The sequence below is a fragment of the Pteropus alecto genome, unplaced genomic scaffold (genome assembly GCF_000325575.1).
Source record: "Pteropus alecto unplaced genomic scaffold, ASM32557v1 scaffold38, whole genome shotgun sequence".
Classification (NCBI taxonomy): Eukaryota; Metazoa; Chordata; class Mammalia; order Chiroptera; family Pteropodidae; genus Pteropus; species Pteropus alecto.
Genome location: NW_006442512.1, coordinates 761,450 through 789,205, shown reverse-complemented (window position 1 = coordinate 789,205; position 27,756 = coordinate 761,450). Strand labels below are relative to the sequence as shown.

At 48.4% G+C, this 27,756-nt stretch overlaps 1 protein-coding gene across 2 annotated transcripts in view; it reads left to right on the top strand.

The window, feature by feature from the left end:
• The window catches only part of LINGO1 (leucine rich repeat and Ig domain containing 1), a 192,444-nt gene that overhangs the window by 115,973 nt on the left and 48,715 nt on the right, over positions 1–27,756 (top strand). The window contains exons 2-3 of one of the 2 annotated variants that reach the window (XM_015597668.2): positions 656–827; positions 14,360–14,445. The gene's annotated coding sequence lies outside the window, so the exon portion shown is untranslated. Of the gene's footprint in view, positions 1–655; positions 828–14,359; positions 14,446–27,756 lie in introns of those variants that run through there. The other variant, XR_003043384.1, reaches the window with a different exon arrangement.

The following is a 27,756-nucleotide window of genomic DNA, read 5'->3' as shown; positions in this document are numbered from 1 at the left end:
AAAGGTCCCAGCTTGGCCTCAGAGAGAAGCTGTGCAAGAGTGTGGGCCCTCTGAAGGGTGGCCTCCAGCCAGGGATGGTGCCCAAGGGAGGCTGGTAGGAAGGCAAAATAGGTGGTCTCCTGTTTCCTCAGATGCAGGGCCTCTGGGGGCACTGGGAGGGGCTATATTATTCTCTTTCTATGCCTGAAACACTAGCATCCATTCCCTTAGACTAGAGATCAAAGAAGATGGCTGCCTCAGGCCCTAGGCCTAGTTTTAGGCATTCACTGGGAAAGGAACTGTGAGAAATGAGTCCACAGCACTTGAGGGTGAAGCCCCTCCTCCTCCACTCCACCCCCAAACTCACATACTCTGGCAACAGTACATGGATTCCAGCTGCACCTGCCACCAGCCCACCCTTTTCTTCAGAGGGCAGGCCTTCTGCACATGCTTTACTGCAGCCTGGAGGCTCTCCAGGGGGAGGGGAGGGACCTGGGGAAAGGGGCAGTAAATGTAGAAAATAAGATGTAAGATGTGAGGAAGTAATGATAAATTTGACTGACTTTGTCTTTTCCTTTATCTAGGTTTGGCCACTGCCTACTCTACCCCTGTGCCCAAGTGCCCCTCTGTCCCCTAAATGAATCATACTGCTCACTCTTGTTTCTTTGTTTTCTAGGGATCCCATGGCCACGTCCTGACTGCCCTGAGTCTGTGGGGCCACATAACCTCCTGTCTGCATTCTGGGCCTCTGGCTTTGTCCAGCCCCCAGACCAACTCCTCCTCACCCCAGCTCGGGCCAAGGGGACTCCTCAAGCTTTGGGACTCAAAAGGGCACAGTAGCAGTCACGGTAGGTGGCATCCCCACCCAACCCACTTCCTGTTCCTGGGGATACCTGAGCCTTCTTGGTCCTTGGAACAAGAGGGATACCTTTTTTAACATTGAATCTGTCAGGATTCCTTTGGTTGCAAGTAGCAAAAAAAATCTATTTTAATAAAATGAAATGATCAGCTCATGTAACAAGTATCCAGAGGTAGTAAGGGCTTCAGGCAGGACTTGATCCAGTGGTTCACACTTTGCAGCCAGGATCTGGTCTGGTTTCTGTCTATATTCCTCCATTTCTCTTCTTTGGTGATGGCTGTACTCCTAGTGGCATTTCACAAGATATGGTCACAAGATGTCTGCCAGCAATCTCTGGGCAACATGCTTCCTGGTTTAAATCTGGGGTCGGAGGTGGAGACAAAATCTGCTTTCATGATAGAACAAATAAAAGTCCTGGAGTTGATCTCTTGTGCTCTATTGGCAAGATTTGGATTATCTTGATCCATGTCCACAGGGCTTGGAAGCATGGATGGACTTGGGGTTACAGTCTGTCCTTCCCCAACCATGCGACCAAGAATGAGGGGAAGGTGTTAACCGAAGGAAGCTTGGGGTTCTGCTAGCAGGAAGGAGATGCCCCTAACTGGGGAAGGTAAACAACAAGTGATCGTTATAGACTGAGTCTGCCCATGCTCTTTTTCAAGGCCCAGTTTAGCTCTCTCCTCCAGGAAGCCTTTGCTGACTGTTCCAGCCAATGGTTATCTCCTTTAGTTCATCTTCCAGCTCTACCCTTTTTACAGATGGAAAGACCAAGGCCCAGTGTGCATTTCCTCATGAATACTCTATTAGTTATTCTATTAGTACCGAAGTGAGTTGCTTTCTTTGCCCTTGGCTGCTAGGAAGCTCATAGCTATTTTGTGGCCCAATTTTGATAAGTGCTCTGGATGCTGTGGCATGCTCATAGCCTTGCCTCTGGCTTTATCTTCTCTCTTTTTCATCTTGTTCCAATTTCTTCTCTTATTTTGCAGCTTGTGCTGTTCTCAGCAGCCTCAAACTCTTTTAGAAAGAGGTGGGGTATAAATAACCAAGAGTGGTAAAAAATGAAGCATTCAGTGCCAACTTCAGCCAAATGCTAGGCTTTTCACCTTCCTAGGGGCAGCTGGGTGGGGATTCATCTCTAGGCCTAGAGCCAAGTCTCCCCCTAGGGAGACACCAAAGCTTGACTGTGATGGCCCCAGTGCAGTGCCCACCCTGCCCTCCATAGGTCAGGAACGGCATTGTTCTGCTTCCAACCCTCTTCCCTCCCTGCTCTTCATCTTATCAGAAGCTAATGAAAGAGGCTGGGAAACCCAATCCTCTGATAATTAAATTTACTTAACGGGTATTCAAGTGGAGTAATGAGAAGTTTAATGTAGTGATTAGATTTTTCTTTAATTAAAATGAGAATCGTGTGTCTTGCCAGCAAACCAACTTGACCCTCTGCTTGAGAGTGGTAGACAGACACTGGGGGGCTTGGCTGGGTGGGTGGGGGCTGAGGGATGGTACAGCCTTCTGCCCTGGCACTGCTATTCTCAGAAGTAAGCCCAGCTCTGATGCTCACTCAGGCCATCTCTAATTCAGCTCCCATTTCTGAGCCCTGTGAATGCCAGGCCTACGCTAGACCCAGGATGGAGGTTTCAGAGGCGAGTCAGCAAGGGTGGCTTAAGGCAAGGAGCACTGAGGAAGGATTTGGGTACTGTGACAGGAGGAGGTATTTGGGTGGCATAACTCATTGCCATGTGCCAGCCAACGCCTTTACCTTCATGTTTAGCCAGACCTGAGTTTACCTTCGTTGACACTGGATCAGATGGGCTGATGGAATTGGGGCAGTAGGGTGGATAATCAAAAAACCTGAGGTAATCAACAAACTCCTTCTCCTTGGTTTAGGACCACATCCATGCTGGAAGGCTGACTGTCCTTGCTGTGTTTCTGAAGGCCAGTCAGGGATGCTGAGGTTGAGTGGTGGCTGGGGCAAAGTGAATGTGGTGATCTCAGCATAGCTGTTTGAGGTGGAACATAGGATGGGCCTTGTCGGGGTAGAGGGTGGGTATATTTGGGACCCTGAAGGCAGGCCCTGGTACCCCAGGGGCAGGATATGTTTTCAAAGCAATGGGTAAGGCTGGGGAAAGTCCTGAGCCCTCCATGGAGGGAGTGAGGGTGCAGAAAACTTCTTTTATTGAGCTTTAACTTCAGCCCCACACTGGGCCCTAATCCTGGACAGACTGAACCTTGTCCTGGGCCCATGCTGAGCCCTGACTCAGCCCCACACTGGGCTTGGCGTCATGGATATAGCAACGGAGAAACAGGTGCTGGCGTGGGTGGGGTGAATGGTGCCCTGTTTTTCCATCTCCACTGCTAGCTCTGCTGCCTGTGGGCAGGACTCCTGTGCCAGGCCTTACACTTTGGAAAGGACAAGATGAATCAGACATGGTCCCTGCCCACAGGGCTGGTGGGGGAGGTGACAAACAGGCAATGATAGCTGAGTGATCAGAGTTGAGGCGAGGGAGGTCCCAGAGGGCTGGGAGGCTGTGGATCTTCACTTAGAGCCCGTGGGAAGGGGAGGTGATGGAGGCAGGGGCCAGTGGGAGGCTGAGATGGGGGTGGGGTGTGGGGCAGGAGGGGCTGAGGGATGGTGCAGACTAGGTGAGGTGAGAGATGAGGTGGATGGCACCCATGGAGGAGTGGGGGCCTAGGGTGAGTGATTCTCCCCTCCAAGAACTGGCTGTGACTCCCCCAGATTACTCTCAGCTCCTGGTGAACTAAAGGATTCACCTGTGGGGAAAGTTGTTGGTGGGCCAAGTACTGGGTTGATAATGTTACCTCATAAGAAAGGCATTTTTCTCTATTTCACAGAAGAGGAAACAGATGTCAGGGACTTGCCTGATGCTACTCACCTGTAGCAACCTGGTGGGGTGATTTCCCAGGTCTTGCTGCTTCCAAGCCTGCACACTGCTATTCCTGCCAGTGCACTTGCTCTGGGCGGTGGGGCTCCTCTACTTCCGATGCCTCCGGCCTGGGCACTGGCCGGGGAGACTTGAGCTTGGGGCCAGTTAGACTGGCATCCAGGGCTTCTGATGTCAACTGAGGTCCTTGGAGTGGGGGAACTGAGGAGGGCCCTGGCTGGGGAGGGAACTAGTTTTAGGAAGGAGGGTCTTCTGCTTCCTTCATCCCCACCCCTCCCCTCTCTGGATCCCACACCTCTGGATTTCTACTCCCCCACCACATTTGCCTCCTTCCATGGCCCAGACCTTTCTAAATAACCAGGCCTAGAGAAACCATCCAGCTAGCTATCCATTACCCACGTGGGGAAATTGAGGTCTCAAGAGGGGCAGGGACCTAGTCAAGGTCATGGGGCTCTGCTTCTCATATTTCTTAAAGATGAAGAGTCTGAAATCACAACATCTTGAATTTATACTTTAAATACAAGCACCGTATTTGAATACTTTCTCTCCAATGGAGCCTTGGAAGGCATGTACACAGAGTTCACACTACACTGGCAGATGCCCTCAGGAAGCTGCCTCCAGATGTGTCCATCTCCCCTCTCTGGGTTACAGGGGCTGCAAACCACTGTCTCATTCAGTCCTCTGAACAGTCTGGGAAGGTGCATTATTTTCTACAAGTGAGAGAACCAAAGTCAGGAACTAGGCTACACTCACACAGCAAGCTGCAAAAGGGCAGTACCTGACAAGCTCAGATGCCTGGCCCCTGCCACCATCTCAGATTGTCTCCTCCTTGCCAGAGGATTGTCCTTTCTTTGCCTGCGGGCAGTTCCCCCTCCAAGGGCCCCCAGCAAACCCCCCTCCACAGTCGCTTCCCTGCTTGCCTTGTACTCCAGCCAAAACCAATGACTCCTTCCTAACACTCCCCACACTTTCCCACATTCAGGCCGTTGCTCAAGCTGTTTCAGCTCCCTGGAGCTCCCCTCTCCAACTCCACCTGCCCATCTTTCTACACTAGCCAAAATGCCACTTCCTTCTTAGAGTTCCCCTGTCTGCCCTCACTTGGATCAGAAGCCAGGCCCCCTCCCCTAAGGACCATCTTACAGCTCTTTGCCTGTACTCCCTTAGGCTCCTGTCCTCCCTGTGTCTGACTTTGCAGCTGTGTGGAGGGCAGGATCCTCGCCTGGCCCCTGACTTCCTGACCAGTTACCCCCAGGGCCTAGCACACAGCAGGGATGCAGGAGGTTGTCAGGGTCTCCATCTTGGAAGGGGCTGCATCTCTGCAAACTCATCCCTTTTCTTAGCAGTCCTGGGTCATCTGGCCCCACCCTCACCCCTTCGCCAGCCCCCAGAGAAGACTAGCCACTTACTTTAACCTTGACTGAGTAGAGGTGAGGGCTGGCTTCTGGCCCCCTCAGAGCTCTCAGCACATGCTCCTAACTTGACTAGGTTCTGGGGGCAGGAACAAGGCAAACCCCATCTTTGGGACTCACAGGCATGTCTTGGAGCCCAGCAGGTATAGGTGCCAAGGGAATTCAGTCCTGTGTGCTGAGTGCTGGTAGAGGACTATGTGGGCACTCTGCTTGACTCTACTTTCCAGCTCTGCAGATTACTAGCTGTGTGACTTTGAGCAAGTCATGTAATCTCTCTGTGCCTCAGTTTCCTCATCTGTTAAATGAGGTGATGACAAACCTTCCTAGGGTTGCTATGAGGATTGCTGAGTCAGTACAATGTAAAGCACATAGCACAGCTCCAACACAGACACCCAGTATGCTCCCTGGAGTGTTGACTGTCACCATTGCTCTGGGAGGGAACATAAAGGCAGTGTGTGGGAGAATGTTCATGGAGAGTTTCCTGAAGGTAGGGAAACATGAGCAACAGCTTGAAATATGAGGCACAAAAAGCAGGAAAAGACATTCTGGGAAGAGGGAATGACATCAACAAAGGTCTAGAGGCAGTTTTGGGGATAGGGAAGGAAGGCATGTCTAGATTTAGGATAAGAATGGGACAAGGGTAGACCACAGGCTGGTGCCACACAAGGGCTGCATCCTGAGGGACCTTGGGTACCACACTGAGGAGTTTGGACTTGGTGCTGCAGGCTGTGAGAGGCTACGGGGTATTTCGTTTTCTTTTTTCTTTTCTTTTTTAACCATAAGAACAATATTTGCTCAGGAGAAAACATTGAAACAATATACCTAGAAGTGTGTCCAGTTAAGTAGGAGAGTTCCCTCTTTGCCCTTAAATCTTGTTCTGCCAAGGTCCCACTGTTGTTAGTCTGATGTTCCTCTTTCCAGAACTTTTTCTTTGTCTATGCAAGCATATGTATTGTATTTTTTTTTTTTAAAGAGAAATGGAATCATATTATGTACATTATCCCACAACTTCCATTTTTCACTTAGCAGTGTGTTGTGGGCATCTGTCAGTGTCATGGCATACAGATCTACTGTGTTGTTTTTAATCATTACCTAATATTCCATTGTTTGGACGTAGCATAATTTATGTAACTAGTCCTGGGTTGATGGATTTTTAGGTTGTCTTCCATTTTTCACTCTTGCAAATAATGCTTCAGTGAACATCCTTGGGGTGTGTGTGTGTGTGTGTGTGTGTGTGTGTGTGTGTGTGTGTGTCTTACTGACACGTTTAAGCCTTTCTGTGGAATAAATTTCTAGATGTGGGATTTGCTTATTAAATTTTAGAAGGTATTGCCATATTGTTCTTCCATTTTAAGGCCATTTTAGGCTCCTGCCCTTGGTATCTGCGGTTGCATTTCCCCACACCATCCTCTGCACTGAACATTATCACACTTTTTAATTTTTGCCAGTCCAGGAAAACATCTTGTTGTGGTTTCAAACCTCACTTTCCCTCTCCCCAGCGAGGCTGAGCATTTTTTCATACAGTTATTGGCCATTTGTATTTCCTCCTCTGTGAATCGATTGTTTATATCCTTTGCCCATTTTTCTTTTCTTTTTGCCTTTTTCTTATTGATATAAAGCAGCTTTCAGTATATTTGGAATTTAAAACTTCTGTCAGTTATGTGTTTTGGAAATAATTTCTCTAGTCTTCCATTTGTCTTTTTAACTTTGCTTATGGTATCTTTGACCATATAGAAGCTTTAGATTTTTATTCAGCCAAGTCTGTCAGACTTTTCCTTGGGGCTTCTGAGTTTCATGTCTTAGCTGGCCAGGCTTCCTGGAGGATTTTAAGCAGAGTGGGGATGAGGTCAGATTTGTAACTGGAAAAGATCATCTGATTGCCACCGTGCAGAGAGTAGGTGGAGGAGGGACTACAAGCCAGAGGATAGGAGGCAGTTGAGACCTTTGTGCTGAAATGGGTGAGGGGAGAATTGGGGGAGAAGGTGAGTTTGGTAAATGTTCAGGAATTGGCTGCCCATGGTGATGGGATGTGAGGGTGAGAGAGGAAAAGAGAAAGGACTCTAGAGTGATGCCTGTGTATTTGGCTGGGGGACAGCATGGCTGCTGCCACCATCACCCTGAGTTGGGGACGGGACTAGGGAGGGAGATGCATGCAGGTGCATGTGAGTGCTCGCCTTGGCAGGGATATGTGTACACATGGGCACATGCATGCATACAGGTACATGCTTAGAAGTTCTGGAGATCGGCACATCTGTGCTGTGACTCCACGGCGGAGGCTCTACTTTTTGTAGAGTTTCTGTTCTCTACTAAGTACTGTACCAGCTCCTCCCCTACCCCCCACATGCTCTATAATCTCTACTACCCTTGTTTTACAAGTAAGGAACCAGATTCAGAAAAGTGAAGTAACTTGCTCAAGGTCACAGAGCTAGTAAGTGACAGAAAGGGGAATTTTTCACTAACTTAGATCTGACCACCCACAGACAGAATTCCCACCAATGGCATTGAGGAGCCTTTCATTCATTTCTAACCTGACCAACCCAGTTTCATCAGGGACTCTTAGGATGATTGCTGGAGTCAGACTGCCTGAGTTGGAAATATAGCCCCATTCTTTACAAGGCAAGTTATTTGCCTCCATGCCTCAGTTTCCCCATCCTGAAAATGCAGACAATAACCTTATAAGGTTTGGTAGGAACTGTATGTGTTAGCGCTTGTGAAATGCTTACGTAATGAGCGCCAAGTATCTATGATGCCCTCTGTGATGATTGTGATGATGACACAACAATGGTGATGGCACTTACCCTTACCTCCATGTCTGCGCCCTTTTTCCTCTTTTGTCTCCCTCCGTCCTCCCTCCACCTGTCACCTCACTCCTATGCCAGCTCTTCTCAGTTCCCCAAGGTAATTTCTTTCAACATTTGCCTTTGAACCTTTGTCCTCTGTTTTCAGCCCCTAAACCCATGGTATACAATGAATTAAAACCCAATCAGTCAGCAAAAACCATTCAGGGGAAAAGAACTTATGTTGTGCTCCAGGAATCCTCCCTTAAGCCTGTCTAGTCAGGCATTTTCCATGCGCTGGTGTTTTCATCCCAACATGGTGAGAATCAGACCATAACGTCCAAATAAAAAACCCCTTCCTCCCTGAGTGGGAATGCTCAAGTGTACTCTTAAGCTGGGAGTTCAAGCCAACCCCAACCCAGCCAACTCTCCACTCTACCCACAAGCCAGCACTAGATCCCTGAACCCAGGATGAGAATTCTCAGCATCATTGGCTGGGAAACTTGCCAAGAAAACAAAAGCAGAAAGCACAGCAAATCCTAGACATAGTTCCTTCTCATGAACATATCTAAACAAATCCTGTGGCCATGAGGGTGAGCGCAATTTGTCCAAACTGGATAAAATTGTCAGGTCTGCACCCAATGTAAATTATCTTTCATGCCAGAAAACTCAGTGAAATCACCAAAACTCACCATCATGGATTTCTCATCATCAAAATAAATTCCCAAGTAAATAAATCTTTGTGGTAAAAAATGGAGCAGTTTTGCCTGTTTCTTTTGTAGTATTTTGTATACATTTATACTGTGTCAAACCCTTTTATTCTTAGCCAAAAGGATGACAGAACTCACTTCAATCCTTCCCAGGGAATTCCCGGAGAATTGTAGGCCCCGTACCCCAAAGCCTCTGAGAGAGGATTCTCTTTTTCTTAACTTTTAAAAAATTATGTTTATTGGAGTAACATTGGTTAATACAATTATATAATTTTCAGGTGTACATTATAATTTGACATCTGTATATTCTATTGTGTGTTTACCACTTAAAGTCTAGTTTCCTTCAGCTACCATATATTTAATCTCCTTTACCCTGTCTACCTTCCTCCTCCCCGCTCCTCCCCCATCCCCTACCCTTTGGTAACCACTAGTCTGTAGTCCATGTCCATGAGTCTCTGTTTGTTTGTCCTGCTCATTTGTTGCTTTTAGGTATATATCCCACATATAAGTGATATCATGTGATTTTCAACTTTTTCTGTCTGGGTTATTTCGCTTAGCATGATTATCTTGAGGTCCATCCATGTTGTCGCAAATGGCAGTATTTCATCTCTTCTTATGGCTGAGTAATATTCCATTGTATGTATGTACTACAGCTTCTTTAGCCAATCATCTATTGTAAGATACTTTGGTTGCTTCCATGTCCTGGCCACTGTGAATAATACTGCTATGAACATCGGTGTGCAAATATCTTTTCAGATACGAGTTTTCAAGTCTTTGGGGTAAATACTCAGTAGAGGCATTGCTGGATCATATGGTAGATCAATTCTTAGTTTTATGAGAACCCTCCATACTGTTTTTCATAGTGGCTGCACCAATTTGCAGTCCTACCAGCAGTGTATGTTTCTTTTTCTCTGCATCTGAGAGAGGATTCTTTATAACTACTCTTCTGGAAGCCCTGGTCTCTAGGACTCCAGGCCCACCAAACTTGCCTTTGTCCCAGAGGCTTCTTTAAGTTAAACAACCCCTATCCCTCCAACCCAAGTCCCCTCCCCAGCATACCCAGCACCCCTGCAGGGTGCTATGTAGTCACAGGTTCCAGCTACCCTGGCCAATGTTCAAAATAAGTATTAACACCAGCGCCCCGTGCTCATGTGCAAGGAACTTCTCAAATTCGCCCTCATAGTAGAAGTGTCTTCTTAATAGTGTCAAAAAAAATGGATGGTACTCATTTGGGTTTTTTGGGGGGGAGGTGGGGTGGGTGGGGGGAGGAGTGTATTCCACTGCAGCCAAATCTTGCTTCTTGGAAAAAGGAGACATGGCAAAGGCGTTTATAGACACGAAGGGCTTTCCCCTTGGGTTGTCTGCCTGCCAGCACCCATTCTGATCTTGTGGGGGTTCTTCTTCCTATTCCCTGTGTTGTTCCATAGGAGCACACAACATTTAAGGTGACAATTGCCCAAGTAAAGTGTCAATAAGTTGATAATATAAACCTATAATTAAGCTTATAGCTTGTGGTCATTTTTGACTCTAAGAGTCCCTGTCAGGTTTTCGTCCCTCCCCTCTAGGTATCCATGTAGGTCAGATGAGCTGGGGGCCCTACGCAAGAGTCGATTCCAGATCAGAGTCAGGGATAAAGCTCTGAAGACACCCCAGCCTTTGTTCTAAAGTCAAGTTCAAGCCCTTGAATGTAAGCCAAGGCCTCAACTGTCAGCCTAGGCTAATACCCCCCTTCTCGAGGTGGGGATTGTCTTGCTGGTGGGTCCTGCTGTGGGATCTGGGACTGCCCCTTTTCTTTGTGAAGAGCAAACCTTTCAACTTGGAGACTGAGATTATTCCATTTCCTCTGGAATTCCTAGTTATTTAAGGGCTTCCAAAGAGACTTAGTTCTCTCACCCAGAAAGTAATCTTGATGCAGGACAGGGCAAATTTCCCCGAGTTGGTGGAGGAGACCAAGCCCTGCACCGAGAGAAGAGGGTTCTTTGGCAGCAAGTGTAGAAAGAATTCAACACACACGCCAAAGTTAGAGGCAAAAGGAAAGTTTATTTGAAGAGGGGTAACACTCCATAGACAGAGTGCAGTCTCTTCCCAGAGGCAGAGAGAGGACAGTGAGAGGGACTGAGTAAAGGCTCTGAGAGAAACCCTGAGTATTCAGAGGATTCAGTTTATATGTCATTCTTTAGTTCCCATTTCCTTCTATATGAACATACAATGAAGAAGGGGAAGAGTATGTAGCATGAAAAGGTAAGAATAGGTAGAGCGAAAGGCCTGTTGGCAGTTCCCAGTCTTTAATCCTTAGGTTCCCCATGATTTTAGCCATAGGGAATGACTCTTGGTTCCTGTTTCCCCCTCACAGATGTGGGGAATGGGTTGCTGGCAATCCCCATAGAAATCTTCCTTTGTTCTGCAGATGTCCTCCTGACTTGGCTGCAGGGCTGATCAGCATACTGCAGTCTGAATGTGGCTTGATTAACATTTTAATTCTCTTGCCTTCTCCCTACATTAATACGGCCTCAAATAACTGTAAAGGGGCTAAGGAAATGTGAGGGACATTGTGCTGTGTGGAGACGGTGTGGAGAAAATGTGCCCAGACATTCAGTGAGCAATAAAATTCTCTGTGCTGGGTGTGTTATGAGACCACTCTCAGTACGGGTTTCAGAAGAGCACAGGCCATCACTCCTATTTATTCTCTCCATCTGGGGTACCTGAGGCCAGAGAGGCCTAGCATGCCTGGCTGGGGGGTAGGGTGGGGTGCTGGTGGGAAAAGAATCCCTGTGGACAGATGAGGCCCATAGCAGGCCCAGGCCCTCCACCCAGGCTCCAAGTTTGTCTCAGCCTTTCTGCTTTTATCCCATTGTTTGCTTTCCATTCCAACACCATCCCATACATCGAATTTCTCAGGAGAAGGATTGCGAATGATGATGAATTCAGTGTTGGAAAGAGAAAATCCAAGAGGAGACATCCAAGAAGCCACTGTGTCTTAGTCCATTCTAGCTGCTATAACAAAATACTATTGACTGGTTGGCTTATGAACAACAGAAATTTATTTCTCTCAGTTCTGGAGGCTAGAAGTCCAAGATCAAGGTTCTGGAAGATTTGGTGTTTAGTGAGGGCCCGCTTCCTGGTTTGTAGATGGCTGTCTTTTCATGGTGTCCTCACATGAGCAAAAGGTGAGCAATCACTCTGGGGTCTCTTTGATAAGGGCACTAATCCCTTTTGTGAGGTCCCTACCTTCATGACCTAATCACTTCCCCAAAGCCCTACCTCCAAATACCATTACACTGGGGATTAGGTTTCAACATCTGAACTGGTGAGGGAGAGGCGCTGGATAGGATGGCCTCAAACCCAGGAGAGCACCCTCACTGGGACAGAAAGAGCTGCAAGTTATTGGCTTTCTTCCACACTTTCATTCCTCAGCAAATGTGGCTGCTAAGGGCTGATTACAACTGCAGAGTCTGACTCCAGGATACCTGAGGTTGAAGCTTGACTTGGTCCCTTATTAGCTAGGCAACCTTGGGCTAGTTACTTCTCTCTGCCTCAGTTTTATCCTCTTTAAAACGGAGGTATTGATAGCATCTGGCTCTCTCAGGGTAGTTGTGAAGACTAAATGAGTTAATATATGTAAAGTGCTCAGAACAATGCTGGGTACACCACCACCACTGTCATCATCATCGTCATCATCACCATTACCATCACCATCCAGTACCAGATACTGTTCTAGGTGTTCAAGAGTAGAAGTCAAGATCCCTGTTCTTACATAGGATGGGGGAAATGGAAAATAAACAGATAAATAATTAAATTAAGATGATAATTTCAAATAATGGGGATACTAAATAAATTAGACACATGAAGAATTACTCATTGTCATTAGTCAGTAGGGAAATGCAAATTAAGATCACAATGAGATACCATTGCATAGCTATTTCATTGACTTTTATAAAATTGGCAATACTAAGTGCTGATGAGGAAACAGCACATAGAACTCTCATATGTTGCTAGTGAGAATGCAAACTGGTAGAGCCACTTTGGAAAACAGTTTGGTGTTTTTTTGTAAAGTTAAAAATGTGCTTACCATGTAATCCAGCAATCCTACTGATAGGTACCCAAGTGAAATAACAACTTACATTCATATAAAACCCTGTATGCAAATAGTTATAGTGGCTTTATTCATAGTTGCCCAAAACTGGAAACAACCTAAATGTCCTTCAACTGGTGCCTGGATAAACAATTGAATACTACTCAGCAATAAAAAAAAAAAAAGAATAAAATTTCAATACAAGAAACAACACAGGTAAAGCTCAAATGCATAATATGTTAAATGAACAAAGCCAGATTCAAAAAGTTACATATAGATGACATTTATATGACATTCTGGAAAAGGCAAAACTATAGAGACAGAAAATGAATCAGTGATTGTTCGGGGTTGGGGTGGAGAGAGTTGACTACAAAGGAACAACACATGGAGATTTTTTAGTGCGATAGAATTCTGTGTCTTGATCATGGTAGTGTTTACACAGCTGTATGCAGCTGTCAAAACTCATAGAACTGTGCACTAAAAAGGGTAAATTTTACTGTAGGTAATTTACACCTCAATTAACCTGACTTGGAAAAAAAAAGCTAGCTGTGGGATTGTTGAGACAGGGAAAACCAAATGATGAATCAGTCAGTCAGAGTATGTGAGGAGAGGCTCCCGCACACAGTAGTCAGGGAAGGCTTTCTGAGGGGGTGCCTTGGGCTGGACCTGGATGAGGAGAAGGGGCCAGGCCTGTGAGGATCTGGAGGAGGATATGCCAGGCAGAGAGCAGCAAGGCAGTCCATGTGGCTGGAGCTGAATGAAGGAGGAGGAGAGGGTGGGAGAAAGATCAGGGGCTTCAACTCTCCTCGGGGCATGATGAGTACCATGTGGGGGCATATATAGAGGGAAACACTGGAACACCGATGTGGGCGAGATGGCTCAGGAAGCAGGGGAGGGATGGACAGGAAATAGCAGCTTGTGACCATGTGTAGGAGGAGTGCTGGAGGGATGCAATGATCCGAGGAGGGGGTGAGTCAGGGATCCCCGGAAGGCTGAGGTGGGAGGTCTGTCATGGGCAGGTGGGGTCCTTTGGAACTTTGCTGAGAGTATTACGGGTGGTGGTGGGGCAGAAGCAAGACATCTTGAGTTGAGGGGTGCTGGGGGTGAGGACATGTAAGTGTAGCTTACAGGTGAAAGACTTCATGGGAAGCACTGGGAATCTCAGAAAGAATGGGGTGGAGCTGCCTGTTTGTGTATATGTGTGTATGGATGTGTATGTATATATGTATGCGTGTGTACATGTATATGTATATATGTGTGTATGGATGTGTATATGTGCATGTGTGTATGTATATGTGTCCACATGTGTGTGTATATGGGTGTATGTATGTGTGTGTGTGTGTGCATGTGTGTTTGTATATGGTGTGAATACAACTTGCAGAGTGGACCTGACCTATGGAAGACAGTATGAGACACTGAGAAGTGGGGGTTGGACAGAGACTTGAATGCTAGGCCAGAGAGGCCACTCAGGGGGACTGGGAGATGGCAGTGGGGCTTGTGCCATCAGGCCCATCCCCAGTGTGGGAGGCAGCATGGAGCCCTGCTGGGCTGGGGGACCAGATCTGTCTTGGGGAACCCATGCTGAGGTGGGTCCACCCTGGATAACTAAGCCTCATTTTTGCCTGCACTAATCTTCTTGCTCTTTTCCCACAGTGCATGCTGGGACCGCGAAGGACAGGCTGCTGCTCCCCGGGTCCCCAGAGGCCTCTCTGTTTGCCTCCTGGTGCCGTCTGACCCAGGTAGGGGGAGAGTGAGGTCGGCTCACCTGCCTCATACCTCTCCGTTGGGTTGGGGGGCGTCTCTGGAAGTAAGGACTGAATGAGTCCTTGCCAGGGGCAATGGTGTAGAGCAGTGGCACAGTAGAGCAGCGGTCCCCAACCTTTTTGGCACCACGGACCGGTTCTCCTATGAGGATCTAATGCCTGATGATCTGAGGTGGAGCTGAGGCAGTGATGCTAGTGCTGGGGAGCGGCTGCAAATATAAATGAAGCTTTCCTTGCTGGCCCACCACTCACCTCCTGCTGCGTGGCCCAGTTCCTAACAGGCTGTGAACCAGTATCGGTCCCTGGCCTAGGGCTGGGGATCCCTGCAATAGAATCTCCTGGAGAGGAGTTTCTGGACCTGAAAGCAGACCACCCCAGCATTGATCTGTCCTTACCAGACCACCTCCTGGGGCACTGAGAGGCCTGCCCTAGGACACATACTTCCTCTAGTGCCCATTTACTCACATGCTGACTGTGATTTGTTCAGGACTTTTGCAGCACACACCTGCTAAGTACTTTGGCTGTGGGAGGTTTTGCATCTGTGGGGCTCCATTTGCTGTCACTCTGGCTTTTCCCTGCCAGAGTCACTGTACTCACCTTGTATGGGTGCTTCTATGAGTGATGGCTCTGACTTTAGAAGGTCCTGCTTTCTGTGGGACTCCACCTGGGCAGAGGTGCTCTTCCGGGCACTCAGCTCACTTTTCTACTTGGTGTTTCTCTGCTGCTCCTGGACACCTCACATGGATGCTTCCTGTTTAGGACCAAGCACCCCAAGGGCTGGGATAGGTTGTGGGCTAGTCTTGCCAGAAAGAATACAGAATGTCCAGTTAAATTTGAACTTCAGACAGATAAATCACTTTTTTAACTCAAGTATATCCCAAATACTGCATGAGACATACAATTTTATTTGCTAAATCTGGCAACTTTAGTGGGTACTGAAGCCCCAGTCTCCCTCCGCCTCTGGCCAGTACTCCCTGCCTGGCCCACTTTAGCCCGCTCAGGTCAGGGGCCTCCAGAGCCCTGGAATCAAGGGCAGCCAAGCCTGCTCTGGCCACAGTGAGTGGCCATTTCTGATCCACCATGTCCTGTAGGCCATTTCTGCTAGAGGCTAGGGTAGCAGTCCTGGCTGTTGAGTGTGGTTTCAGGGTCCTGTCTTCCTCTGTCTGGCTCTCTTGACAGCAGAGTCCAGGCTGAACAGGTCACGGGGTAGGGTCAACTGGGCCTTTGTGTCTGTGAAAAGAGCTGTGAGACAGGTCTGGAGTTGTGAAAGGACCTGGGAATAGAAAATAGTTTCATGAGCTTGGAACCCAGAGTGCTTGGGGTGCAGAGGTACAGGTGGGGGTAGCAGGAATTAGGCAGGGCTGGGTAATGGAGGGCTTGGAATGTCCTATTTCTGCATCCTCAACATTGAGGAAACATGAGAATTGTTTTCTCTGTAAGCTGAGTTATTTTTCTGACTATTAAGGTAATATGTTCTCTATATGCTGTCTACCTACTTACCTATCTAACAATTCAGAAGTATCTTAAGTATGTGGTTCAAGTCCTTCCCATAATCTCTTCCTCCCCAGGCTAAACACTGCTAACTAGTTTCATAGATATCCTTCCAGTCTTTTTTCTATGTACTTATATCCATATTTTAAAAGGAAAAACATGGGATCATGATAGTTATACTGCTCTGTCATTTGATTTTTTACTTTCATATATTGTGTATCTCATTCGTGAGTTCTTCCCTATCTTTTTACACCCATTGTTTGGATGGTCATTAAATTATGTATCAATTATTAATCCGGTTGGTGGCTATTTAGATGGTTTCCAGTATCCATACATCTGTGTGCACTCGTGTTCTGGGTCCTTCAGGAATATTTCTGGTAGTTGACTGCCAGGATCAGAGAGCATGCGCATTTCAAGATTTGATTTGTATGGCCAGATCAAGCTCCAGAAGGCTGTATCGAACCTACCATGAACAAGAGGCCTCGTCCCCTTCCCCTTGTCAACCATGGGTTTTATTGATCACTTAAATCTCTGCCAATCTAATAGGTAAAACTGATTTTATTTTCATTTCTTTGACTACTAATGAGGCTGAGTATATTCGTGTGTTGGCTATTTCAGTTTCTTTGTTTATAAATTGCTGGTTCATATCATGTCTTCAGCTTATTTTTCTATTCATCTGTCTATTCAGTCAGTAAGCATTTATTGGGCACCTACTATGTGTTGGGCACTGTTTTGGTAATGGACCTAACAGTGTACAAAAGTGACAAAAAAAATTTGCTCCATGGAACTTATGCTTTAGTAGAGGAGAGATAGCCAAGGAAAAACAAAAAAGTGAAATACAGTGTGTGTGTATGAGTGTACTAAGGAGAAAAAAATAAAGCAGAGAGGGATGGGAAGTGTTGGGCAACTTGGATATGGTAGTCAGGAAGGCTTTACTGTGAGGTGGCACTGAAGTAAGGACCTGTAGGAAGCAAGAATGAGTCATGTGGATATCTGGGACCCTGAGTCAGGACCAAGCCTGGTCTGTTCAGGACTCAGTGAGAAGGCCACTGTGACTAGAACAGGGTGAGTGAGGAGAGAGTGGGAGGTATGGCCAGAGAGGGATCAAGAGCCAAATCATGTGGGGCCGTGTGGGCCACCCTAAAAACATGGTTTTTTCCTTAGAATGAAGCAGGGAGTCATGGAAGGTTCTGATTTAGTGACATGACACGATCTGAATTTCATTTTAACCAGATCACTCTGGCTGCTATGAAGGGGGCCAGAGCGGAAGAAGGGAGGTCAGTCAGTAGGCTGTTGTAATGACCCAAGGAAAGGACGGCGGGGTTTAGAATATGGGGCCTTAATAGAGCTGGGGAGAAGTGGATAGATTCTGGGTGCATGTTCATGGTAGAGCCAATAGGATTTGCTGATGGATTGGATGAAGTGGTGCGTGTGAGAGAGAGGGAGCCAAAGATTACCGTTTTAGTCATCTGGGGCTGCCATAACCAAATACCATAGGCTGGGTGGCTTAAACAACACACTTCTATTTCTAGAGGCTGGGAAGTCCAAGATCAAGGTGCTGGCAGACTCAGTTCTTGGCGAGGAACCGTTGCTTGGCTTGTAGACAGCCTCTAACTCACTGTGTGCTCACAGGAATTCTTTGTGTGCAGGTGGAGAGAGAGCTCCGGTGTCTCTCCCTCTTCTTGTAAGGGCACTAATTACATCATGAGGGCGCCACCCTCATGATCTCACCTGACCCTGATTACCCACCAGAGGCCCCACCTCCAAATACCATCACACTGTGGTAAGGTCCTCAATGTGGGGATTTGGGGGCACAAACATTCAGTCCATAACAATGACTCCAGTGGTTTTGGCCCAAGTAACTAAAAAGGTGGGGCTGCCAACAACAGAGACAGAGCAGAGAATATGGAGTAGTGGGTTTGGAGTGGGGGTACTCTCCTGTGGACAGGACTGGCTGCATAATGTGTGGGGCACAGAGCGAAATGAAAAAAGGTGGCCCTTTGTTTAAGAAAATTATTAAGAATCTTCAGTTGGTGACATTAAAGCATTAAACCAAGCCTGGGGCCCTCCTGACTGTGGGGTTCTGTGTGACTGCCTGGGTGGCACATTGGTGAGCAGGCCCTGGCTGTGGACTGTAAAGTGTGAGGTGTCAGTACACATCCAAGTATAAATGTGGAGTTGACAGCTGGATATATGAGGCTGGAGTTTAGGGAATAAGTCTGGGCTAGAGATACAAATTTAGGGTCATCAGCATAAATATAGTATTTAAAACAATGAGATTGGATGAGCATCAAGGGGATGAAAATAGATAGAAAAGAGAAGGATCGAAGACCCAGTTCTGGAGCCTCCTTCAGCTAGAAATTGGGGAGCTGAGGAGGAACCAAAAAGGTGACCGAGAAGGAGCAACCATCAAGATGGAGGAGAATCAGGCGAGTATGATATCCTGGAAGACAAGGGCAAGATGTGCTTCAAACATGAGGTCGAGTAAGATGTAGACTGAGCATTGATCATGCATTAGCCATGGGGAGGTCACAGGTGACCTTGGTTTTAGTGATGGGGATGGTGTTTCGCAATAAGATGTGAAATGCATCTTATTGACTTGCAAGAGCAAATTGATTTATAAAAGGGTAAGGGATTTAACACTTTATCTATCATATGTTGCAAATATTTTTTCCTACAGTTTATACTTCTTTTTTTTTGTCATTTAAATTTATAGAATTTTTTTTTAACCCTTTAAAAGTGTTAAATTGTTCTGTGGTCAAATCTGTCATTCTTTTCCTGTTGATATTCTGGCTTTACCCACTGCAGAGTTTTGAAAAGGTGGTCTTATATTGTTTTCTAACTGTTTATGACATTTAAAAATTTTCAAATCTCTGGTTCATCTGGAATGTTTCTATGTGTGTGGTTTAAGGTAGGAACCTAGGTGTTTTTCCCCCAAATGACCAGCCAGCCAGTTGTTTCCACATGGTTGATTTGAATAAGTTGTCCTTTCCCCATGACTCTGAAGCTCCATTCCCACTGTATACTCAGTGTCCCCATAGTCTCTGTGGCTGTCCAGGCCTTGGCATTTGATTCCATTGATTTTACCTGGGGAGAGATTTAGGAAGTAGAGAGAATAGACAGACTTGGTGATTGATTGGGGGTGGAGTGTAAAGAGGCAGGAGGCGGGGAAGCAGACACAATTACCTGCAATGAGGGACAAGGCAAAGGGACATTAGGGACGAGGGGAGCTCTTGGTTTCTGAGGGCCTCATCACAATTCTGCAAGGTTGACATTCTATATACTCATTTGCAGATGAGGAAACTGAGGTTCAGAGAGGTTTCATTACATGTCCAATGGTATCAACTCTTAGAAAGTGGAACTGAGACTAGAAAGCAGCTCTCTGGGCTCCAGCACCTGAGTTCTGCCCACCTTGGGTAAGGGGAGGGAGAAGCGGGTATTCCAGGAAGGCTGGCAGAACTCCAGGCACAAAATAACCCCACACCCCACTCTGCCATTTGGCTGGGTCTAGAAGTTTTTCCCATTTCCACGAGCAACCTGTTAAAACCAAAATGCTCCTGGCAGGGAATCACATGTTAAGTTTACAGCTAACATCTTAATTATCAGTTAACACCTCTGCAGGGATTAGCTGACAGCCAGCTGAGGACATTGAACGCTGAATGGAGACCAGTATGATGTGCATCTGCGCTGGGAAAGGCCAGAAGAGGGGACGAGTGAAAGGGGAAGAGGCAGGTTTCCAGCAATTTACAGCTTTTTTCTGAACCCTTGGGAAAGAGAGGGAGGTGGAGCTGGATCCATCTGGGAGCTCAGAGGGGATGTGGAAGAAATAAGTACTAGAAGGGGAAAGAAGAGTGGCAGCTTCTCTGTGGAAACCTAAGGCTGGGCTCATAGAGGAGCTGGCATCTATTAGACACCTGCTGTGTCCTGATACCAGAGGAGGCATATCATCACATTTTCAGTCTTGGTCTTGAGAAGATCAGAAATCAGCCACCCATGAGCCACCTTGGGACAGCCGCCAGCAGTAACACAGTGCTGGGACCTGTCTCTGACACACACAGACTGGATCTAGCACCAGCCCTGAGGAGTAGTAGGAGGAGAAGCTGAGGCATCTGGAACCTCCTTTAGTTCTTTGAGGGCTGGTCTACCCTGCCAGGCCAGGGCTCAGAGTGCAATCAAGGTCAAGACTCACTGTATGACCAGACTCAAGTTTCAGTGTATGAATAGGAACTGGGCTCACTATAGGACAAGGGTCAGGGCTCAGACTATAACCAGGATTAGGAGAGTCTGACCCTAGGGGTCACCCAGGCTGACTTCCTTAGGCTGAAGAAGGATATAGCAGGAGGCCCCAGATGGTACCAGGTTGCTTCTCACCCCACTGGTGCATGGGGGCAGGGGAGTAGAAAGGTGTGACTTCTTGTCTAAAGCTGGTGTTTTTGTCCCAGAGGGGTTTTCTTCCCTGCTTTACTTCAGCATGCACAGCGGGGACTGATCCGTGTCTTTGGGGGAATATCATGCGTCTGAAAAGGTGACCAGTGCCCAATCTCTTCATCACTGTGTTGGACTCTGCCTTTAGCCTTCCCAGGACCCTGAGGCTAAAAGCAGCCTCTCCCTCCCCATCATTTCCTTCCTCCCCGCTTTCCTCCTTTCCTCCTCCCCTCCCCTGTCAGCCAATGGTAACCTTGCATCCAGCTGCTGGCAGTCAGACCCTCAGACACCCAGACACCCTTTCACCTCAAGGCTGATCCAGGGCCTGAGTCAGGTAGCCTCCAGCTCTTCCCTCATTCTCACCTGCTCACCCTCCCAAACTTGCCGCCAGGGATCACCTGAAGAGGGAGCCATGGGAGGGAGGCACGTAGTGACAAAGTGAGATGAAAGGGTACCCAGAATAGGTTAAGAGTGCTCCAGGAAGGGGAACTATTTGAGGTAAGGCCTGGAATGTCTAGTCAAGCTGTGCTGGGCCTCTGAGAAACTGGATGTTTAGGTCATGGTGCTGGCCTTGCCTGGAGATTGTGGGAAGCCACTGTGGCTCCCTGGGGCTGTGGCGAAGAAGGAGTGAAGGGCAGGGGCCTCATTGCCTGGCTGAGCTGCCTTCAGGGCCCCAAAGAGGACTGAGACTAGGTGTAGTGAATAGACTTGATTCTGAAGCCTGCCCGGGGATGTGAGGGGCCTTGAGGCAAGAAGCAGTGGCAGAGCTGCCTGCGCTTTTATGTCTGCCTACCTCTGCTCACCACAGGCTGGCCTCAGAGTCAGGAGGCCTGGCTTCTCTTCTCAGAACTGAAAAGAGCTTACCATGTGACCTTAGGATAGATGACCCTGAACTTGGGTCCCGGTGGCCTTCCCTGAGACAGGGCTGTGATTCTGGACCAGAGTTGTCCAAGGGAGGTTTTGCAAAGCCCAAAATGTGGCCTGGGGTAATGTGCTGCTATGGTCACTGCTGTGGCTTAGGTGCTTGACCTTGGGGTGCCAGCTCTGGGGACCACAGAGGGATTTCAGGTAGGGCTGACTCTCCATTCGTGGTCAGGGTTGGGGGAGACAGATGTTGAAAACTAGAGGCCCCAACCAAGGATGTAGCTTGTGAATGTGTTTTGTTCCATTTCAAACAATTTTTAAAAATTGAGATATAATTTACATATCATAAAACTCACCATTTTAAAGTGTACAATTTGGTCTTTTTTAGTATATTCACAAGATTGTACAATGAGCACCACTATCTAATTCCAGAGCATTTATATTACCTCAAAAGGAAATCTTATATCCATTAGTAGTCACTCCCCTCTCTCCATCCCCTAGGCCCTAGCAACCGCTTATCTGCTTTCTGTCTCTTATGGATTTGCCTATTCTGGACATTTTATACAATATGTGGCCTTTCGTGTATGGCTTCTTTAACTTAGCATAACGTGTTCAGTGTTCATCCATGTTGTAGCATGGATCAGTATTTCATTTCTTTTTATGACCCAATAATATTCCATTTTAAGTGTAAGCCACATTGTTTATCCATTCATGGACATGTGGACTGTTTCCACTTTTTGGCCATTATGAATAATGCTGCTGTGTACATTTGTCTTTGTGATGGTCTTTGTGGGGTGCGTCTATCCGGGGAGTGGGATCATTGAGCCATAAAGTAACTTGATGTTAACACCGTAGGGCATGTGCTCTTCACTTAAGTCCTGCCCACTTCCAAATGCATCACTTGCACCTCTTCACTCATTATCTTTTCCTCTCTGGTCCCTATCATCACGTTTTCAGTCCTTGCTTACAGAACAATGATGGAGGGGAGTACAAAGGGCTGAGGAGCCAGACGAGGCTCCTGACCTGAGGAGGTATCCTGGAGGGCTTCTTGGAGGACATATCACCTAAACTTAGCTTATGCCTGGTGGACATTTTCTAGGACAAAAGGACTAAGGGAGAGTGCTCCTGGTGGGAGGCAAAAGCAGGGAGGTGTGAACTCCCTTCCCTTTTCTCGCTCTGGAGGGCAAGCCCTGTAAGGGGAGGAGGCTCCAGCGACCAGCTGAGATGCCTCCTCTCTCTTCCTCAGGTGCTCACCTCTCTCTGCCTTCGCTCTATCTCGGTCTTCTCTGTCCTTTGCTCTTTGCTTGGGGAACTGCAAACAGCTTCATGGGTTGGAGAGGAGAGCGGGAATATGAGAGGGTGAGATTGCCAGTGTTCTTAATCCCCTGCAAAGAGAGCCTGAGGCAGGTGGACAAAAGTGTGGGGGACTTTGGCCCTTCCTTAGGTGGGAGCAGAGTCCAAGGACCTAGGGCAGAGGTGACCCTGAGTCAGGACATTCCATGTCCCAAAGTGGCATCCTATTTTCCCTCTCTCGGGGGCAGGTGAGAGGTAGATGGGCCCTGTCAGTCTGGACCAGGCCTGCGGCGGAGGCAGAGTGAGGGCCCAGACCTAGAGCTGCACGCACACAGCCTCCTGCTTTCTGCTCCTCTACCTAATGGCTAATTACACCCTGACATGCATACAGGCGAAGAAAGGACTTCCTGTGAAGAAAAATCTCCTGTGAAATATTCAGGGCACATCTGAGCTCCACTTTCCAGCTTCCTCCTCATCACTGCTGCTTGGCTTAGCCATGGCAGAGAGGCCATATGTGCCTGGGAGGCCACACGAGGCTCTTCACTTTCTTCTCAACAGGGAGAGGTTTCCATGGTCCAGGCTTGGCTTTGGGCCCAAGATGCTGCATGTGTGCGTGTGTGTGCCTGTGTGTGCTGGCCTGTTTCCAGCCAGTATGCATTCATTTATGAACTTGGCCATGTGTTTGTGTTCTGAGTGTGCATGTTTTATGTGCCTGTGACTGTGATGAACCCAGCAGGCACAGGGCAGCTCACATGGCTCTCTGGGCTTTCTCTAATGGTGTTTCTCCACTGAACTCTGATTCTCGATTCTGGGGGGTTGCCTGTGAGAGCTTCTCCGTGGCTAAAGGGCCACCCTGTATGTGAGTTCCACCTGTGACTGGCACAGCATGCTGGGTTTTGGGTATGGGTTGAAAGTGTTGAAGTCCTCACATGTTTAAGGGCTGGGGCTCAGGAATACCAGATGTCAACTGGCCTGCTGCACATCTGAGTCAAGATTTGCCTCTTCTGCCTGGCTTTAATGTTAGTTTGATTTCCACCAAGTTTTGAGTGCTTGATTGGGGCCAAGGGAGGGGGAAGGTATTTGCTGCCAAGAGTTCATTGAGCTGGGACATATCTGTCCCATTGTTGGTGCCTCTCAGCCCTAGAGCTACCCCTGCCTGTCTCTTCCAGCCCATTAAGCCCCTGCGTTTGTACTGAGGTCACCCTCCTAAAGCTTGATTTTGCACTTTAGTCACTCCTCCGCATTGAAGGAGTGATAGGCAGAACTGGAATTATCGTACTGATTTGGCAGTTGAGGAAACCGAGGTCCAGAGAGGCAAAGAGGCATGCTTGAAGTCACTCAGCGAGCCAGGGCTTTCAGCAAGATCACCTCCTCCTCCTGTCTCATGGACCCCTGACGCTCAGCCTCAGCCCTGGGCCCTGGGTGGAGGGAACTCTGCCCAGAGGGAACAGGCCCCGGTTTCATGAATGAATCCAGCTGGAGACACTCCCTTCTCCAAATGGAGCTCCTGTCATCACTTGCGCTGTCCTAGAAAGATGGCCCCAAATCAACAGGCAGGGAACCACAGGAGGCAATAATATTGATGTCCAACATAGATATTTCCTTATTGTGGCTGTAATTAGCAATTCTTCCACGGCTGAGGCCCAATCTGGCAGACAAGTAGAGGAGCTCTGGCTTATTAATGTCAACTTGTTAATGTCACACTGACAAGGCTGATGGGGGGTGGCTTTAGGTAGGGAGAATGAGAAGCGGCATGGGGGTTGCTGAGCAGAGGTTGACAGCCTCCCCTCCTCCACCAGGTACTTACTCTCCTTGAGCACAGCCCACTAGAGTGCCCTTCATCCCATGTATCCCAAGGGAGTTCACTTTCCAGGTTGCCTCCGCTACCCCATGGCCCCTTGCTCCTCCCTGTTCTGCCAGGATGGCTTGGATTAAAGAGTGGCCTTCATACCCCTGGGACACCACACAAGCATCAGCCTAGGAAGGCTCATGGAAGCCTTTTTAGGTAGCCAGCAGTGAGAAAGAAGCTCCTAAGCCCTCTGCCCTTCTCTTGCTGGGAGAATGTCCCTGACCCCTACCCCAGCGCTGCCACATTCAGACCTGCACACCTCTGCTGGTGCTGACCTCCATAGCCAGGCAAGAACAGCCCCTTTCTGCATATGTCCCCTCATCTATGTACTGTTTCAGACCGAAGGGCTAAGATGAGCACACCCAGACCCCTGTTTCACGAATGAATCCTTGTTTATCCACTTCAGTCTTCTCTTCTCTCCCCTCCAGGGAATTCTCTGGTCAATATACCCAATATATCCCTGTTCCAGCTCTACTGCTTGCCTCAGAGTCCCTCCACACAGATCTCTTTGGATCCTTTGGTTCCTTGAGCAGGGGAAGTCAAGCCAACCATCATGCCAAGAGGCTGAGTTACCCAGCCCTTGACAGGTCCCCACCTCCCTTGCTGGCAGTCTGCCTCTTTGCTACACGCCTTGTCTCAGGCTCTTCAGAACTACTGATAAAACACAATAGCAGTCTCTCTTGTTTCTTGAGTGTCTTTTCTGTGCCAGCTTCTGTTAAAAGCATCTTACAAGCATTTAATTTGCATAACAATACTAAGGGGTAAATACACTTATCCCCATTTTACAGATGAGGAAAACTGAGATGTAAGGCAATTAAGTTAGCTGCCCAAGATCACAGGGCTGCTAAGTGGTGGGCCACATGAACCAGGCCTTGTGGCTCTGCTGAGCCATCACTCTTTTCTGCCTCCATCTAGTCATTTCCTACACCTGCCTCTCTCCTCCATGAGCTCCCAGGGCAGGCAGGGGCTGCATCTTCCTGGGTCCCCCAGCCCAGGACTGATCTCAAACAGGTACTCATAATCAGCAAATGAGGAACATAGGGAGCAGCCATACACTGTCTGAGGTCTGCATTCCACAGGTGGTGCTCTCCCGTGACTCTCAGGTGTGTACCCACTGACCTGGAGCATTGCACACTCTCTGCCAACTAGGGCCTCAACCACTGTGTGCCCTGCTGATGGTGTTTGCTGAATGAGGGGCCAGTATCTGCCTGCAAGGCTTCCTGAGGCAGAGAGGCAGCCTTGCCCCCATGAAGTGGACCTTTGAAGCTTGTGTCTCAGTTCATACTGGGACTTAGCAAGGATGTCCACACATTCACATCACTTATTCATTCATTCGTTTATTCATTCATTCAACAAACACTTGCTGGATGCTGTGTGCTCAGTATGAGGCTCTGTGGATGGTCTGAAGCATGCTGAGATGCTCAGATCCTGCCATGCCCTGGGGGAGCCCACAGCCTTGTTTGGACAGCAGCATAACCAAACTTGAACAGTGCAGGGTAAAACAGGTCCAATGGAGGTAGTACCAGAGCATCGCCTGCATATGGGTGGGTGGGGCAGGAAGGTGGCACAGAGAAGAAAATGTGAACCGTTCTTTAAGGAGAAGGAGGCATTTTTAGGCTGATGGAGAAGGAAGGGCACCACAGGAAAATGGAACAGCCTATACAAAGCCTCTAAGTCTGAGAGATCAGAGTCAAGAAGAGGCAGAATTCAATTACAAAATACCCAGGTGGGCGGGCCTGGTTGTAGAGACAGGGTAGGGTAGCCATGGGAGCTTTTGGGAGCATAGGTGCCCTCCTCCTACAGATGCTGGGAGTCACTGGAGGGGCCTATGAGGACAATTCCTAAAGGCCAGGGCTTCTACAAATGGCTAGAGGCCCAAGACATGTCGGGAGGCTCATGCTTTTCCTTTCCTGCCCAGTGCAAGGTGGAGTGTCAGCAGGTCACTCTCCATGGGGGAAGTGTGGCGGGGGCAGTGGTCACCAGCATGGGGACTGGGCCAGCTGTGGAGGGGTATGTAAGAGTAAAGATACCCCAACCATATTGGGAGTCTCTCTAGGCTCAGAGACCAGATGCCCTGGGCTGCACTGGCCTGGAGGGTACCCATGACCATGGCTGCATCCACCTGTACCATGCATCCCAGCCATCGGAGCTCCCAGCCCTCGAAGCAACCCCTCCATTGGGGTCAGCCACATTGGGCAGAAGGGAGACTGAGGCCTGACAGCAGCAGGGCTCTGCCCAGGGTCACACATGAACAGCTGGTGAGATAGGGTTCCTCTTACCCTTCAGTGAGATGTTGGGTTCCTCTGCCAGGGCAAGACCCCTAGCTCTTAGAGTCCAAGGCAGAGCCAGAGGGGACAGCCTGCATGGTGCAGAGAAGGCCTGGCAGGAGAGAAGGTAATGCAGGACCCACTAAGGGTAGAGGTCAGACAAGAAGCCTGGGATGTTGGCAGAGTAAGAGGCTTCCCTCTGGAGTCTTAGAATATTTTCCAGGATTTGACTGGAGCACCTAGCAGCTTGTCTCTGAGGAAAGTCTCATGTACCTCATGAGGCTCAGAGCAGCCCATAAGGGAGCCAAGCACTGCATGGCCAGGTTCCTGTGTACACTGTCATGCGCATGCAAGTACCCACCTGCGTGAGTTCAGGTCTGCTTCTTTTCGTACTTGAAGGTCTCTGTGTGTATGTCATGTGTGTCTAGCTGTGTGTCCATGCATCCAAAGGAGTACAATTCTGCATCCATATGTGTGCTGGCCATGCCAGGAGCCTCACAGGACACAACCTTTTCCTCCTACTCTAGCTGGAAAGCTCCCAAACTTGCTGCTGCCTGGTCTGGGCCCAGCTCTACCCTGCTCCTCATGAAGCCTTCCCTTGGGTCCTGAGGTCTGGCCTCCCAGGGACAGGAACTGTAGAGGTGGGCATCACGGCATCAGGCTGAGAGGAACTATCCAGCTTTTTTTTTGTGCTGGCCCCCTTCCCACCCATCCTTAAATGCCTGCTATGAGATTCTGACAGGTGGGTACCCTCTCCTGCCACTTGTACAGCTGTCACGGTGGGGAGCTCACTGCCTCCCTGGGCAGTGCTGGGGGACATTGCCCAGAAAGGAGAGGTCAGGAAGGCAAAGAGTAGGATCAGGGCTTAGCCCTGACCACTTAGGGCCTGGGTCTGTCCCCTAACAGCCAGGTCTGGGACTTTAGCTCCTGGCACCAAGATCAGGCTGGAAGATTCACCTTGTTGTCAAGAGCATATTTTAGCTATTAGTGACAGCAGCAAGGGATTTGGGAAGGATTTCTTTCTCATTTCCCAGAGTTTTCAGTAAGCGAGCCTCCTCACTTCCCACCCCTTTGCCAAGGCTGGGAAATCTCTCCCCT